The following is an 18191-nucleotide window of genomic DNA, read 5'->3' as shown; positions in this document are numbered from 1 at the left end:
GTAGCCTACTATATTCTTTTTGGCAGAATGTATCATTATAATCAACTTAATTATTTCCTGGATTTTGTATCACCATAGTCCCTAAAGGTATGTAAATGCAGGAAATGTGATTAAAATTGTGAAAAACATTTTTGCTTTTTTTAAAGTGCAAAAACTTTTTCCCCCATTTTGTGTGGTGATCAAAAAAATGATCAAAGGTTGCCCAGATTGTGTTGAGCCTGCCACAGTCAAATGCGGATGCTGAGCGAACCTTTTCAGTTATTGGCCTAAACAAGACTGACAGGCACAGACTGGCACTTGATGGCATCCTGTGAGTGATGGGAAGTTCGGATCATTTTACTAACTCGCTTGTTATACCTCGTTCATTAAAATGAACAAAGGGGCTTTAAATGTTATACTTTTAACAGCCAAATTCCCCGGACACATCCACCTACGCAGTCTTTATCATATTCTGAATTAAGAAATCATTAAAATGCAGTCAAAAATAATTTACAGGGAACATATTACTCTCCGAGTCTTTCGTTCATTTGTCACGTGACACACGCAATGAACATTCATGAACGGATTGAACCCTGCTTCAGATACGAGCCTCCTGCAGAGGTAGTGAAGCAGGCCAACACTGCCACTGTGGCATAGGCTACAACAGGCCTAATGTGTAAAACTTGTGTTGTGGTTTTCTGGGGAGGTGGAGTAACTATTATATGTCCCTTTTGTTTTGAGATTTTTTTATTGTTTTGATGTTGTTGTTTTACATGTTTGTTATTTAATCACCTCTATCTTATTTTTTTTTTATAGTGCAATCCAGAGGCGGACAGTACACAGCTTCATTACTTGAGTAAAAGTACAGATACCCCTTGCTAAATTTTACTCAAGTACAAATAAAAGTACTACAGTCAGATGTCTACTTAAGTAAAAGTACTAAAGTACTTGATTTAAAAGTACTTGAGTATCAAGAGTACAAGAGTACATTTTCTAAATATTGCATTACTACTGCCACAGTGCTTACATTGGTAAACACAGCAAACACAAAGCGAAAACTATCATTAACTTGTTCAGAAAATTGAAATATGCTGAGTCCCAATTCGCATACTATCCGTCCTAAATAGTATGCGAAACTAGAATTAGTACGTCCCAAATCGTAGTATGTTGAAATGAGTGTTCCAAAGATACCCGGATGGTCTACTATTTCCGGTTAGAATTCGAAGTGCAGATCAATGCACACTCTAACGGCTAATATTGCCCACAACCCATTGCGTGCAGGAGGGAGAAGCTTTGCGGTGATAGTGGTGATGATGTAAACCTGGCAGTCGGATGCAGCAGTGGAGATGCGCCCTCAGTTTTTAAGTGTAAGAATTCAAATGTTTAACCCTAATAAAAGTTATATTTTATTGTCTCGTAATATTAATGGGTTTATGTTGTGCCAAAAAAGTACCGTGTTTATCTTGTGGGTCCGATGAAGATACCGAGCGCCTCATTGCAGGCTACAAAACAATAAATAAAAAGGCTCTAGTATAGTGTCATGCAAGTGTCTTTTTTATGTATTTATTTTGATGTTTCTGTTTGACTTATTTGTAGTAATACTGTGGCTGTACAAATGTTAACTTTATCAGTCCAACCAAAGAAACATGGTTACTACACTTTTACTATAGTAAAAGCATGGTTCATTTTCACCGGGGTATTTTTAAGTATTATACATAAGTATAAGATTAAGATTAAGTATAAAATACGTTAAACAATAGTTACACTTTAAACTTTAAATATTTTAACTCAGAAAATAATAGCTTTCGTTACACACATTTGCACATGAACGTCAGAACCAGCCGCCTCACAAACGACCTGCGCCTGGTTGATCTACGACGACGCCCTGCTTCACTCCTCAATTTGGTAAAACACATTGTAAATGTATTGTGGAAAAAAAGATGGGAATAGTAAATAAAATTATATTGGACATATAATAATGAATGAAATGTAAAATGTTTTGTTAAGTCGAGGTGTGCGTAACTAGGCAACCACGTTCAAGTTCACGTTGCATGACGTCATCGAAGTATGTCCCAGAACGTGCATACTCTTTTGCTACACACTCAAAAGTATGTACTTTTTCCTCACAAAAAAAGTACATACTTTTAGGTCGTAGTATAAGTAGGCGAATTGGGACTCAGCCATAGTCTGGCGAGGTGGGGGAAGACTCATGAATATTCATTAGGGAAGTCATCCCTGATTGGTCTGATGACCTACCCCTAACCCCGCCCCTAAACCTACCCGTCACTGGGGGTCTTGTGACCTCCCTAATCCCGCCCCTAAACCTACACGTCACTGGGCTTAAGACCAATCAGAGATGACTTCCCTAATGAATATTCATGAGTCTTCCCCTACCATCCTGGGAAAAAAAAAAACTCCCGGGATGGACCTGTTGCATCTTCATCCATTGTTTCGTCCATGGTTTCGTCTCTTATCTAAATCTGACCATGGAGTTGACTTTGGCGGAAAGCTGAAGGTGATTGCTGATAGGCTGTCCCAATCAGTGGCACCTGCACAATCCAATCACATTTGAGAGGGAAACAACAAAGTGAGGGCATCCGAGATGTTTCTTTTTTCCTTTTTTTTTTTTTTAGAAGAAGTAACGGGTACTCACAGTTATGGATAGAAATGTAGTGGAGTAAAGAGTACAATATTTGCCTCTCAAATGTACTTGAGTAAAGTCATGAGTACTCCCCAAAAATGATACTCGAGTAAAGTACAGATCCCTCTAAATTGTACTTAAGTACTGTACTCAAGTAAATGTACTCCGTTACTGTCCGGCTCTGGTGCAATCAATAAATTAATTGTACATTTTGAAAAAACTTTTTTTTTTCATAAATCAGGGTTTATAGCCTACTAAGTAAACAAGGACTGATGTTTTTAAAATTAGGGTTAGGGTTACGCGCGCGCACTGATGTTTTACACAGTCTCACTCCATGCAGCCAAAATCCCAAAGTTGGCAACCCTGATATAATGATAAAGGCATTGGCGTCGGAAGAAAAAAAAAGTGGGTGGGTCCTTCCCCAGAAAAATGTTACTAAATACCATTTCATTCTGGTGCCTTTTAATTTAACAAGTAAACTAAACTCCACTTAACGTCGGGCGGTTCTTTGACTCCACGTCATGCATTAAATGCACAGCTATCCGTGGATTATCCCCCTAATACGGTCATCTGCCAGCAATAACAACTTAAAGCTGTTATTGATGTTTGCAACGCAATATTTGACTGGAAAGGTAGGCTACAACGGGCGGTTACTTTCGTCAGTTGCGGCTCGTTGAGAAATATAATGTAGCGATTCAGCGGAAATGGAGTTTAATTTATTCATTTTAATTAAAAAAAATATTTCTTTTAATTCCTCAAGTGGAATGGATTTGACTGACGGCGCTCTGAAAAGCGAACAGACAAATGCACTGAATTAGAGACGGTAAAAGTCCAATATCATTGATCTTAAAAAGTGGGTGGGTCCTGTCCCACCCATATACAATGGTTCCGACGCCCATGGATGAAGGAAAGGTGGCACAAGAAAGCCATATGACAGTAGGGCTGTCAACGAATATTCTAAATTCGAATATATTCGATTAGTTTTAAAAAACAAAAAATCGAAGGTGAAAATTAATATTCGATTGTGGAAAAACACGCCCGCGGTAGCAGAGGCGCGGCTGTCTGCTTTGCGAGTGGGCGCGCGCTGCCTGATGGGTCAGGGACAGGTCATTTTATTTAACGTTAAACAGAAACATTACTAAAGTGTAGGCTACTGTACTGACTGAATAGATATTGGATGAATAAGGTAGGTTAGATACAGCATTTTTATGCACTGTCTGCAGGCTTCCACTGGTTTGATTATATTATATTATATTATATTATATTATATTATATTATATTATATTATATTATATATTAACAAACATTTTTTCGCCTATCGTGCGTCTACTCCACACCCGTACCACTAAAAAGACGGATTATATCCAAGACTTCAGTCATAAATTAGTATTAATATTGATAGCATCACTGGTAGCGTCGTTGCTAACTTAACTTACTGTCCATCTGTTAAAATGGCAAATATATCAGATGTAAGTAGTCTACCTTTTGGTGCAGGTGAGGACACATTTGAGCTACAGGCATTGCAGTCTGAGCTGGAAGCTGTTGAGAAACAGATCCACGACCTTTTAGTGAGAAAAGCCGAGCTGATAGACCGGCGGTTAGCTCTTGAAACATCACGCGCCGATGCAATTGCACACAAATCAGTGATCAACGTTACTAACCCGCTGACTCCGACCTCGTCTACTCCGTGCGTTACTCAGCATCGGTCACGAGCGTCGAGGCCGCGATCAGCTATGGTCTCGTTTACGCCGGCTCCAACATGCCACCACGAAGCCTGGATATTTCCGCAGCGGAAGACGCGAGTCAGGTCTAGACCAAGAAAACTTTCTCCGACCCTGCCGGTTTTCGAGATATCCACACAAAACCGCTTCTCCCCTCTTCGCAAAACAGAACGCGATGCTGTGATCATCGGTGATTCCATCGTTCGACACGTACAAGCTACGTTAAATAAAAGTAAGGTGCATAGTCACTGCTTTCCTGGTGCTCGTGTTTCTGAAATCGCTGCTCACGTTCCCGAGATTCTGAACGAGCGCGTCGGAACTGTGGTCCTGCACGCGGGAGGGGCCGACATCAGGCTGCGACAGACGGAGGTTCTGAAGAAAGACTTCAGGAATCTGATCGATACGGTACGCAGCACATCGCCTGATATAACGATCATTGTGTCAGGACCGCTTCCCACGTACCGACTAGGTCATGAAAAGTTTAGTAGATTATTCGCGCTAAATGAATGGTTAATATCATGGTGCAATGAGCAGAAACTGCTCTTTGTAAATAATTGGAATCTGTTTTGGGAGCATCCTAGGCTTTACCGTGCTGATGGCTTACACCCAAGCAGATTCGGATCGGATCTTCTGTCAGATAACATCTCCAAAATGTTAAATACCTTTTGACTAGTAACCAAAAGTTCAAATCATAGTCTCTGCTGCACCAAATTAACTGATATAAATAGTGTAGAACATTGCATAGAAACTGTGTCTATTCCTCGTTTAGTGAGATCAAATAATAAATCTACTGCAGGATCTAGAAAAAATCTAATTGTTATTAAACCAGAAAATGTTGCTATTAGTAACCAAAAACAATTTCTAAAGCTAGGTCTTCTAAACATTAGAATGCTCACACCTAAGGCAGTTATTGTAAATGAAATAGTCACGGATAATAGCTTCGATGTACTTTGCCTTACTAAAACTTGGCTTAAACCTAATGATTATTTCGGTCTAAATGAGTCTACTCCATTAGGATACTCCTATAAGCACGAACCCTGTCTGATTGGTCGTGGCGTCGGTGTTGCAGCGGCCTATAGAGATATTCTCAATGTTACTCAGAAAACGGGTTATAAGTTTATTTCGTTTGAAATACTTGTACTAAATGTTACGCTCTTAGATGTTAGAAAAAAATCCATATTATCTCTAGCCTTGGCTACCGTATATAGACCGCCTGGGCCTTACGCTGATTTCCTAAAAGAGTTTGCAGATTTTCTCTCAGATCTATTGGTCAATGTAGATAAAGCATTAATTGTTGGAGATTTTAACATACACGTAGATAATCCAAATGATGCGTTAGGGGCTGCGTTTATAGATTTATTAAATTCCTTTGGGGTCAAACAAAACGTCACCGGACCAACTCATCGTCTTAATCACACACTCGATTTAATTATATCATATGGATCCGATCCAACCGATATAGATATCATTCCACAAAGTGATGATGTCACTGACCATTACTTGGTAACTTGCATATTACGTACTGCTGTAAAATGTCATGCGGCGCCATAGATAATTTCTCGAGTTGCTTGTCTGAACTGTCTCAGCTGCTGCCTGAACCCAAACAAACAGATGAACTAGAAGAACTAACTAGCACTATGAGCACCATTCTCTCTAGAACATTGGATGTTGTTGCACCCGTTAGATTAAAAAAGGTCACAGAGAAAATTAAAGCACCATGGTACAATAATACTACGCATGTTCTAAAGAGAGAAACCCGTAATTTAGAGCGTAAATGGAAACAAACTAATTTAGAGGTCTTTAGAATCGCGTGGAAAGACAGTATGTCACGTTATAAAAAGGCCCTAAAAGCGGCCAGGGCTGAGCATCTCCGCAAACTAATAGAAAACAACCAAAACAATCCTAGGTTTTTATTTAACACCGTGGCTAGACTAACAAATAAACAGACGTCACCCGAACAAAATATCCTGTTACAGTTTAGTAGTAATGATTTCATGAACTTCTTCACTGAGAAAATAGAAAACATCAGAACCACAATTGTAAACGTTCAATCCTCAATCGCACCTTATAATTCAGCCTCAATTATCCCCCCGCAAGAACAATTACAGTGCTTTACAACTATAGAACAAAAAGAGTTAAATAAACTTATCACTTCATCTAAAACAACAACATGTTTATTAGATCCTATACCAACTAAACTACTGAAGGAAGTGTTACCTGTAGTGGAAGAGCCTCTCCTCAATATTATTAACTAGTCTTTATCTTTAGGTCATGTTCCAAGAACATTTAAACTGGCAATGATAAAACCTCTCATTAAGAAACCACAATTAGACCCGCATAATCTAGCAAATTATAGACCCATTTCAAATCTACCTTTTATGTCTAAAATACTAGAAAAAGTTGTGTCCACTCAACTGGGCTCTTTCTTGCAAGAAAATTATATCTATGAAAAGTTTCAGTCAGGATTCAGGCCGCATCATAGCACTGAAACTGCGCTCGTTAAAATCACAAATGATTTACTCTTAGCTTCTGACCAAGGCTGCATCTCAATACTAGTTTTACTTGATCTAAGTGCTGCGTTCGATACTATAGATCATACAATACTCTTAGATCGACTACAAAATTATACTGTGTTCAAGGACAAGCATTAAGCTGGTTTAGATCATACTTATCAGACCGCTACCATTTTGTCTATTTAAATGGAGAAAAATCTATCATAATTCCAGTAAACTATGGAGTGCCGCAGGGATCTGTGTTGGGCCCTCTGTTATTCTCAATATATATGCTGCCACTTGGAAATATTATAAGGAAACATGTAATTAGTTTCCATTGTTATGCTGATGACACTCAAATATATATTTCATCACGGCCGGATGAAAACGCTAAATTATCCAAATTGACAGAGTGTGTTAAAGATATAAAAGATTGGATGACGCGTAATTTTCTTTTATTAAATCCAGGTAATACTTATCGGTTCAAAAAACCGCCCACAGAACCTCTCACAATACAACTTTGACATCGTAGGATGTCCTGTTACTTTATCCTCTACAGTAAAAGACCTGGGTGTTATACTCGATTGTAACCTGTCTTTTGAAAATCATATTTCGTATGTTACAAAAACAGCCTTTTTCCACCTTAGAAACATTGCTAAGCTACGTAATATGCTATCAGTTTCTGATGCAGAAAAGTTAGTTCATGCATTCATGACCTCGAGACTAGATTACTGTAATGCTTTATTAGCCGGTTGTCCTGCATCCTCAATAAACAAGCTACAGTTAGTCCAAAATGCAGCCGCTAGAGTTCTTACTAGATCAAGAAAATATGATCATATAACACCAATTTTATCATCACTACATTGGCTACCTATAAAGTTCCGTATTAATTATATGGTATTGCTATTGACTTATAAAGCCCTAAACGGCTTAGCTCCAGTCTATTTAACGGATCTTCTATCACCCTATAATCCATCACGCTCTTTAAGATCAATACATTCGAGGCTTTTGGTCATACCTAGGATATCCAGATCAACCAAAGGAGGGAGAGCATTTTCGCATTTGGCTCCAAAACTCTGGAATAGCCTTCCTGATACTGTTCGTTACTCGGACTCACTCTCCCAGTTTAAAACTAGATTAAAGACGCATCTTTTCAGCCAGGCATTCATATAATATTGTTAATCTCACAGTTTCAAACTACAATCCGGCCTCTAGTTCATAAATGCCAGAGGAGAACTGGCCCCTGACTGAGCCTGGGTTCTCCCAAGGTTTTTTTTTCTCCATTAGGTCACCTGATGGAGTTTTAGGACACCATTAGGTCACTTGATGGAGTTTTTCGGTTCCTTGCCACTGTTGCCTTTGGCTTGCTCAGTTGGGGATATTTTGGGATATTTTGGGGATATTTAATTTTATTCTATCAATCAATAAATTCCACTAGAAACAAACTTTGTTGTATTATTTTATTTTAATACTGTGAAGCTGCTTTGATACAATCTGTATTGTAAAAAGCGCTATACAAATATACTTGATTTGATTTGATTTACCGTTTCATGTCAAGGAAAAGTTCCATGTTTACCACAGCACAGCTCGCTCGGAGCGTTCAATGTTGGTTCTATATACTGTAAAACTTCAATTAATGTTAATAATATTTGTTTCAATCACTGAATGAAGCCTGCTATATTTGGGACAAGAGTCGCGACCTTAAATTGCTTGCACAAAACTCTTGATCAGCACTCAACATTTGCTTATATTTGTTGTTCATTTAAACCATTATGAACCGCAGAGAGCGTGACGCCTCATTCGTGCCGCAAGACCTCCAGACGCGCGTAAACGCGTCTTTACATTGACTTAACATTGAAATCACTCGCGCCAGACACTCTATTCGCGTTTGGTGTGAACACAGCATGGGTGAGGGCGAGAGAGAGAAAGAGGTCTGCGGTCTTGACCATTAGTCAGAGGTGTGGGAGACTCGAGTCATATGACTTGACTCGAGTCAGAATTTTCTGGACTTGAGACTTACTTGACTAGATCTCTGAAAAGACTCGACTTGACTTTAGACTTGCTCCTTGTGACTTTAGACTTGACTCGGACTTGTGCCTATTTACTTGAAATGACTTGTGGAAAATAATTTATTTCAATTATTGTGAATTTTTTTTTTTTACGGAAACTCGTTTTCCCTCCTCTGTAACTGTCAATCATTCTCCATTCAGTATTCAAACAGCGCGCGCGCCTCTTCCGGTTGGATGCACGGTAAAACTCTCTCCATTCTCCAATATGATATATTCACATTATAATGCATGATCTGTAGATAAAAGGCTGTGGATTTGCATAAAATGACTTTATTTTGTTGGAGTTTGTTGCTGTTTTTAAACGACTCACTACCGTGTGCTTGTTAGATCACGCACATCACAAGGACTATGAATCGGCATCAAACGCACAATAACTGGAATTTAAAACTGTGAAACAAATGATCAATAAACTGTTGGACAGATATACACTAGGATTTGTGCGCTCGACATTTCTTTGCTTTGTGCCGTGAACTTTTAAATGCGCACTTGTGCAGCGCAGCGCTGAACACTGTGACTCCATGTTGCTTTGAGCACATCATTCTGCATACGCGCTTTGTGCGTTCTGTTTTGAAGCGTTTCATTATCATAGTTTTGCGCACTGAAAGATTATTAAAAGCTTATATTTTTTTATACCTAGCCTGCTCAATACATTTAAAATAAGCATAATTTAATTGTATATTATTTCTGTGTAGTGTAGGCTATATAAATACACTTCTGAATTCTTGACATTAATATAGGGGAGCGCGGGGCACAACCTAACGCGGGGTTAGTTGTAACACGCTTGTTTTAAATACTTCCGCACATGCTTGGATGACAAAACTTTGTGTATTTACTAGTTGCCATATCAACACTATAAAAAAAAAATCCGCCAAAATTATTTTTTTTTGGAAGATATCCATAGACATTTATTAAACCATAGCAAAAGTAAATTTCTTACTTAAGTTAATTTTGCATCTCTATTTTTTGTGTTTATTTAAAATAAGACAAATCTGATATTATTTTAATCTCCAAGATGTTATTTAACAGTTGAGATAGTTATTTAATGCTTCGCTAACTAGCAGAAGACACTAGCAGGGTTTAAATCCCAGTTGTGCAGGCTGGGGCTTGTTGTAACACTGCGTTACAATGTGCCCCTATTAGAAATATGCTATTATATTCTATACTTTTATTAATTTTATTGATAAAACGTGAGAAAAACGTGAATAAAGACTGAGAGTCAATGTTCAGAAATTACTAATTATTTATTTGTTTTGAACTATGTTGTATAGCTGTGTTTTCATGTGTTCGTAGTCAAAACTCAAAAATGAGTCTATATTTAATTATTAAAAATTGCCATTATTTTATATGAAAAAGTTTTTTAATTGTATTTATTTAGAAAATATTTTGGTTTGTTTTGTATATTTTTTTTTATTAGATCAGGTAACATTTTAAGCTGTCATATGGTCATGTTACAATGTGCCCCACCTATGGGGCATGTTGTCACATTTCACTTCCATTCTTTCGGGGTATATCAAGAAAAAAGTATATACTGTATTGATAAAACAAAAACACATAATTGTAGTAGACATGTGGGAAATGAATGTGGGAAAAAATAAATACTCTGAACCATAAGTAGATTTACACAAACTGAGAAAGTCAAAAAGCGTTAGGTTGTGCCCCGCTCTCCCCTATAAATATAAAATTGTGAAATGTATGACTGCCTGATTGAATTTTATAAGAGTACTAATAGTAATTTGTTTTTATTAACATGTTTAGATTTTATAAAATTACTGTGCAGATTTTTTCAAGAATTACTTTTTGCTGCTGATTTATAAACATTAAGTTGAATAAAAATGCATAATACATTTATGTAATATTTAAAGGTGTTAACTGGAATCTTACACTGCAAAATAATAACTTAAAAAGGATTAAATTCATCACAATTATGTAAGTATCTGGAAATTTGACATCACAGCAAAATAACTATATGTATGGCTAGCACAAGATGGGAAAAGTTTTATTAATTCTTGTTTACTTGTGTTCATTTAATTTATTTTTGTTTTAGAGCATTTAAAGTGCTTCTTAATGATATTTTATTTATTACACACAAGTTAGTTTATTTATTTTTGTAACCCATCAGCCCTCTGTGACTAAATAAGTAATAAAAGTCCCAGAGTTAAAAAAAATGTGTAAAACGAGCCTGTGTGTGACTTGGTATGACTTGATGACTAAGTTGCGACTTGACTTGACTTGACAAAGAGTATGACTTGACTTGACTTGACCCTTACAACAGAATGACTTGACTTGACTTTGACTTGCAATGTTAAGACTTGGACTTGACTTGAGACTTGCATTTAGTGACTTACTCCCACCTCTGCCATTAGTTGATTTACTTGTTTGTGTAGGTAATACGTTGTCAAATATGTTTAAACTTCAATAAACTACCTATACAAGTAGTTATGTCTCTTTGTATTAATTTGTCCTGCTTTTGACGTAATGCGCGTCATTGACAAAATGAGCAACCAGATGTTCGAATAGCCTATATGTGTTTTTTTTAGAGGGGAATATTCAAACGTCATTTTTGAGCAATTTTGACAGCCCTATATGACAGTTGTCGTGGATATTTTTCTAAACCTAACTACCTGGCTCTATCTTTTGGGTCTCGTCCTCAACGTCCCCACTCTATAGATCACCTGTAACTGACTACACCTGGCTCTGTCTTTTGGGTCTCGTTCCTGACGTCCCCACTCTATAGATCACCTGCTATTCTGACCCGTTTTCCCTAAACCTAGTTTTCTAAACTAGCTTCCTACCTAAACTAGCTTCCTACCTAAACTAGCTTCCTGCGCAGGAATAAATTGACAAACAGACCTGCAAATGTCCTTTAAATGCTTTAATCACGGCCAGGAGATCTTCCCGAGCAGTTCTCAGGGAATCTCTTGCTAAGAAGCAAGGCCGGAGGATCTCAGACAAATTCCATTGAGAATCCCACCGAAAAACACATATACAACAGTTTTTATAGTATAGAGGTATGGCATAAATTTCATGCTGCATTACATAATTTCCCCACTATTTGATTGGTTCTTCATATGCAAACCCCTCTATTACTAGGTAAAGCAAACTCTGATCTTTTGATTACTTATCACAAGGTTTTAATGATGACTTCATTTGTTCTAACAGACTGTCTAGTTTAACTTCCCAAAACTATGTTATTTTTACCCATAGACACATACTCAAAGTCACAAGTTTTTCCCCAAAGAGTTTGGAAACATTAAAAGCATATGAATGTCATTCCTGCAAGAAAGACAAATGTTAGTTGATTAATTAAAGTTGATTAATTAAAATTCATTCACACAGTGGAAACACATCAAGCATTGGTCCATGTTTAAAGGAAGGAGATATTCCTTTTTATGTTGCACTTTAAGTTGTTTTTCATTAATTGTTAAAAAGAAGATATTATGCCTTGTGCACTTTAAGTTGATTTTATATATTTTAATTTAATAATTTAAAAGTGTTAATAAACAAAAAAAATGTTTTTGCTGATCCGATCTGTGACTCTGATCCGAGAAACGATCCGAACCGTGAGTTTTTTTATCCGTTGCACCCCTAATTGATTGCAGATCCCTGTTCTTTGAGAAAAACATTCGGCAATGAGCGTTGTCTTCTGAGGCGAAGAGGTCGACCTCTGCCTCGCCGAAGATGCTCCATATTAGCTGAACCGTTAGAGGGTGGAGAGACCCTGGGGGAATGTTGTCTCTGGACAGCATATCCACACCCTGGTTCAGAATGCCTGACACATGCGCTGCTTTCAGTGAGGTTGTGCTGAGTCCATAGAATGAGACTCCTGGCCATGGCGTGCAGGTTGTTCGACCTGAGGCTGCCCTGGCGATTTATGTAAGACACCACTGCCATGTTGTCCATTCGGACCAGGACGTGGTAGCCTTTCAAATATGGGAGAAAGGCTTTCAGTGATAGAGCGATCGCTCTCATCTCTAGACAGTTTATGTGTAGGCACTTCTCAGGGCTTGACCAAAGGCCAGAGACAGGCCTGCCCTCATAGAGGGCTCCCTAACCTAGGTTGGAGGCATCTGTCGAGATCACTTTTCTCCTCGAAACCACACCCAAACTCACGCCAGACTGGTACCAGTCGATAGCTTTCCAGGGAGCCAGGGCTTTGACCCAGCCGTGACTCACTCTGATTAGTAAGTGGCCAGATCAGCATGCGTGAGCTGGGACATGGGGTTTTAGCCAGTGCTGGAGAGGACGCATGTGCAGTAGTCTGAGCTGGAGTACTGCTGATGCTGAGGCCATGAGACCCAACATCCTCGGAGATCTTTTGAGGGGAGCGTGGGTGCCCACTCTGAAGATACCGCTAGGCGTCGAATGGAGAGCATGCTCTCTGATGAGAGGCACCCCTTCATTTGTATAGAGTCTATCACTATACCCAGAAAATAAATATTTTGGCTGGGAGATAGTGTGCTCTTGGAAATGTTGATCCTGAGACCCCGGCATTCTAGATGGCTGAGGAGCCAGGATCTGTGAGTTATCAACTGTGCCTCTGATTGAGCTATAACCAGCCAATCGTCAAGGTAGTTTAGTACTCGTACAACTTCTGTAAAAATAAATGAATAAATTATAAAAATGTGTGCTTCCTGTTTTACAGAGGTAGCTATACAAAACAGACATCTTCTGTTAAAATAAGTGCTTCCAATGCACAAAGTGCAATCTCTTACTGTAACGTAAATTTACATACTATTAATATACTTACAACTTTAAGGTTTTTGAAACTAGTATGATTTAACCCACTGGTAACAAAAAAGTGCAATCTTACAACTGTAAAGTTGTATCAACTCCTGAATGAAACTACAACAGTCCACTGTTAAAATGAAAACTATAACTGCGTAGCCTCTAACACTGACCAATCATTCGCCATCCTCATCCTCCATCCCCTCTCCCTCAACGTCCATCTCCTCCTCAAATGCTCCACAGCGTTGGTTGTGGTAAAGGAAGACCAAGGGTTTGAGGTTTTGGTTGGTAGTTGGATCAGCATCAGCTGAGTTTGAGACAGCATATTTGTACCGTTTGGCCAAGGAACTCAGCACAGGAAGTCTCTCCTGTAGGCCATCCCAAAACACATCCAAATCCACCATGCTGGATGGTGCAGCTCTGAGTGCTGCTGGACCAAGAGTCTTGAAGTAAGAATCAAATTCATCACCCTGCACTTCAATGAAAGCTGGAATTGCCTTGTAGCTTGCTACGGAGTCATCTAGGAATGCGATGTGGCCCCACATATTTTTGCGCTCGGAAATCGGCAATATATGTTGCGAAAGTGCGGCGTATTTGAAAATAAATAAATATGCAGACTTTGGCTGATTATGCATTGAATTATGCGATCGCATAAACGCGTTTATCTTGAGGGACTGACTGCCGATGATGCTGCCACTGAATCAGCTGCTAAGCACCCAAAGACACCGCCGCTCACAACACTAAGGTTATTTCTGTTGACAAACAAAGACTTCATCCAATGAGGATAGAGAGTGCGAGTGAAGCGAGGCATTTAAACCAATCAGCATCTTCGGAAGGCGGGGAGAGCATAAACAGAGAGCAAACTTGACCAAAGCAAAGCAGCCGGTAACGTGTGACTTAAAGGGGCATTTCACCCATTTGAACATTGTTTTTAATTGAAAGTGGGTCATATATGTAGTCAAAATGTAAAATAAATTTTGAATTTGGTGCCTTTGTGACCGAGGAAAGACAAAAAATAACTTCAGGATGCATTTGTATGAAAGACAACAACTCCCACAATGCACCACATTGCACAGCTCCGCAAGCCACTCCCACTAATCCAGAAAGCGCATATCTTCCGTCTACAAGGCTAGCTACCACCAGAGCTTGAAATTCATTTCACGTTCACACAAAATGTCTAGTTAGTTGGTGAACTCATTAGTGCATTACTCCTCGTTTGTATTTCTTTCGAAAAGGTGAATTATTGCATGGTACCTGGATGTTCAGCCAGAACATATGCGGTGCGAAACTAGGATAGTTCACAACACAAACGTCCGTGTCCTCGTCTGATTCAGAGATTTCGTCCAGGAAAAATTGTCATCGTTGAAAATCTTTGCCGCAGACGGACTCTATATCTGTGTTCGTAGCGGTTCGTAGTTGCATAGTGAGATCACCGGCGCCACCAGTCCGCCCTAACTTGAGCCAGTCCGGGCTCCTCGTCCGCGGCAGGCAGGTCTTCTGCCTCGGCTGCTCTTCGCTATAATGCGGCTTGTAAAGGTAGCCACAAACACCTGATTCAACCATCAGACTTCCGAAATCCTCTTCTTCTATATCATATTGAGTCCGCTATTGTCATAACTTTACATCTGTCTCCACAGCGTCTGTTAGCTTAGCTTCAAACAAGATGGAGGATATTGCTTTCAGTTTCAGAGAGTAAAGTCCCACCCACTGATCTGTAATAGGTCTGTAGCGTGAGCGGGTCCCGCCCCCTGGGAAAGATGAGGAACTAGTGCTTGTAGTCTCAACAGAAATCCCCCCCTCTTACACTTCCTCCTACAATGACGCAAAATGACGATTTTTGCGTCATTGTAGGAGGAAGTGTAAGAGGTAAATAACGGATTTCTCCCGTCTCAGGGGAAAATGAGAGAGTATTGCACGACCATTCAATAGTATGACTGGGTTTCTAACAATGCAAAGCTTAATGCAAATGTGTGAAGTGTCCCTTTAAATGATGAACTAGACGCGACTAGTTCATTTTAATCGACACAAGAAACTGATTTAGTAAAAGTCTACCTTCCTCACAAACATGAGAAAACAGTTTAAACCGATGTAATCATGTGATTATGTTCGAAAACAGACTAAATTGGCTCTTACGAACTTGTTCAGAGAGAAGTCATTCAAACGAGCATATCTGTGATTGTCAATTTTTACAGCATTGTAACGTTATTTGTTTAGACCATGTCGACAGACATAAGCCTGCATGAGCTGCTGGATCTCTCCATCGGGACGCCTGATGTCGGAGCGGTCAATTTCAGCGCACTTTGCTACACGCCATCCTGGGACACCTGAAGACCGAGAGGGGCGAAACTGCATCGAAAGAGGCGGACAACGACCATGACAGCCCAGCTCAGAGCAAAGCTTCCCTGTCAGAGCCGTCGAGCCCGCATCGGGTGATGGAGGAGCAGCTGCGGGCACTGGAGGCTCTTCTCACCGACATGGGGAACAAGGACGCCCCGTCCAAGGTAAGAGACAGGAGGAAACTTACAAAAACTACTACTGTGTGAACTAGAAGTGTATGCTTTACAGGACCATGGTACGTTACCTCCACTACACTGTAGGTCTATCACCACAGAACACAGGTAATAACTTACCTTGCTGCTAACACTTTACAATAAGGTGCATTAGTTAACATTAGTTAATCCAAGACCTGCTGAAGGAAGTCCAGGGCCCGTATGTATAAAACTTCTAAGAAATGCTCTTAAGAATAGTCTTAAGCTTTGAATTAAGTGTCAGAAAATACTTAGTAAAGAGTAGGACTTTTCTAAGAGTAGGAGACTTTTATAAAGCAGCTAAAAGCAACTTTCAGTAAAGTATAAGACTGATTCTTAAGTACTGACTGAAGTGGGACTTAAGTGCAGTGAACTAAGGACTACAATGATGTGAACCCAAAATGTCCGCCCTGAACCTCTGAATCAGCCAATAGTGAGCCTGCAAGGGTGAGGTCACAGCAGCATGACACAATTAATTCATTATTTAATTAAGACATAACAATTATTTTAATTTATTTAGAATAATTCGTTTTTGCTTTGTGCAAAAAAAATTACAAATAAGTACATGCATTTATTTCACACAATTTTAATAGAGTTTCAACACATTAATTAAATGGACAAATGTGACGCTATTTAAGTAATTAAACTGATGAATCACATAATGAATCACATAATTCAATTACAGCACTCACAGCTGTATATAAAGGAAAGACAAAAGTTGCAAATTGTTTAAAAAAAAAATGGATGCAAAAAGAAAACCAAACTGGTCCAAGGAAGAAAATTTTCTTCTAGTGCAGTCAGTCCTTAAATGGAAGGACGTGATAAGAGGAAAATTCAGTCCGACTTTAACAAGCAAAGAAAAAAAAAAACGCATGGCAACAGATTGTACTGACAGTAAATGCAGCATTTCCTCGGACAAGACGTTCGGCAGAGGATTGTGAGAAAAGGTGGTACAATGTGTTGGCAACAACACGCAAGGAAATTGCAGCATATAAAGAAAGTATGTGAGCCACAGGTACATTTTATTTTAGCTTATTAAACCATTTTATATTAAATGATTGTCTCCATGTGGTCAGCAGCTGAGTTCTTGTCAAACAGGTGAAGGCCCTCCATGTAAACCTCTGTCTGAGATTGGCGAAATGGTAGAGGAGATACTTGGAACGGCCAATCCCTCTATTTGTGGCATTCCAGATGCCCCAGACCCTACACTTCTCAAATTGAAGGAGTTACAAAGATGGTAAGAAGAAAATTATGCATGTAATAATGTATGCATGTAATGTGCCTTTTTAATAAATTGATAGTATTTCAATCACCACATTGAATTGAATAAACATGTTTGCACTGTTTAATATTTTCTGCATGTGAATGCAGTGTGGATAATTCTGGAGCCGGTACATCAGATGCATCTTCTCCTGTATCATCTCAGGACATCTCCCTGTGTCCTCCTGATGAGCCTTCTGCCTCACAAGACACTGGATTTGCACAGGGCACAGCCACTGAGGATGACATTGAGTCCCTTAAAAGAAAAAAGCTCAAATTGCAAATTAAGTTGCTGGAAATTCAAAATGAATATTACTCACTAAAACTGAAAAGAATTAAGAATACTCAATGATTGTACATATGCTTTGTGTAATAAAATTGTGTAAGGAAAAATTAGTTTGTTGTTACTTATTGTCTACAAGTTTGCTTACCCAAAATGTGAGTTAGCAAAGCAGTCCCTGAATGATGCTCTCCCCGAAATGCTTTGTAATGTGAGTTCGGTGGTATTGTCATCATTCTCATCATAATCATGATCACTGTCATCATCACCATGATCGTCATTTTCATCGTCATCATCATCATCATCAAGCAATGGGAGGTTACGAGCTTTGCAAATATTGTGCAAAATGCCACAAGCCATAATAATGCGACAAGCACGCTCAGGTGAATGCCGAATCTCTCCATGAAGGACATGGAATCTTCTTTTCAACTGTCCAATTCCTCTCTCCACCACGGCTCTTGTTACTTTGTGTGCTCTTCATGATGCAAAAACAATA

This window comes from Abramis brama, assembly GCF_963993115.1.
Source record: "Abramis brama genome assembly, chromosome: 1".
Taxonomy (NCBI): domain Eukaryota; kingdom Metazoa; phylum Chordata; class Actinopteri; order Cypriniformes; family Leuciscidae; genus Abramis; species Abramis brama.
The sequence above is the reverse complement of the archived record's forward strand: the minus strand, read 5'-3'. Positions refer to the sequence as shown.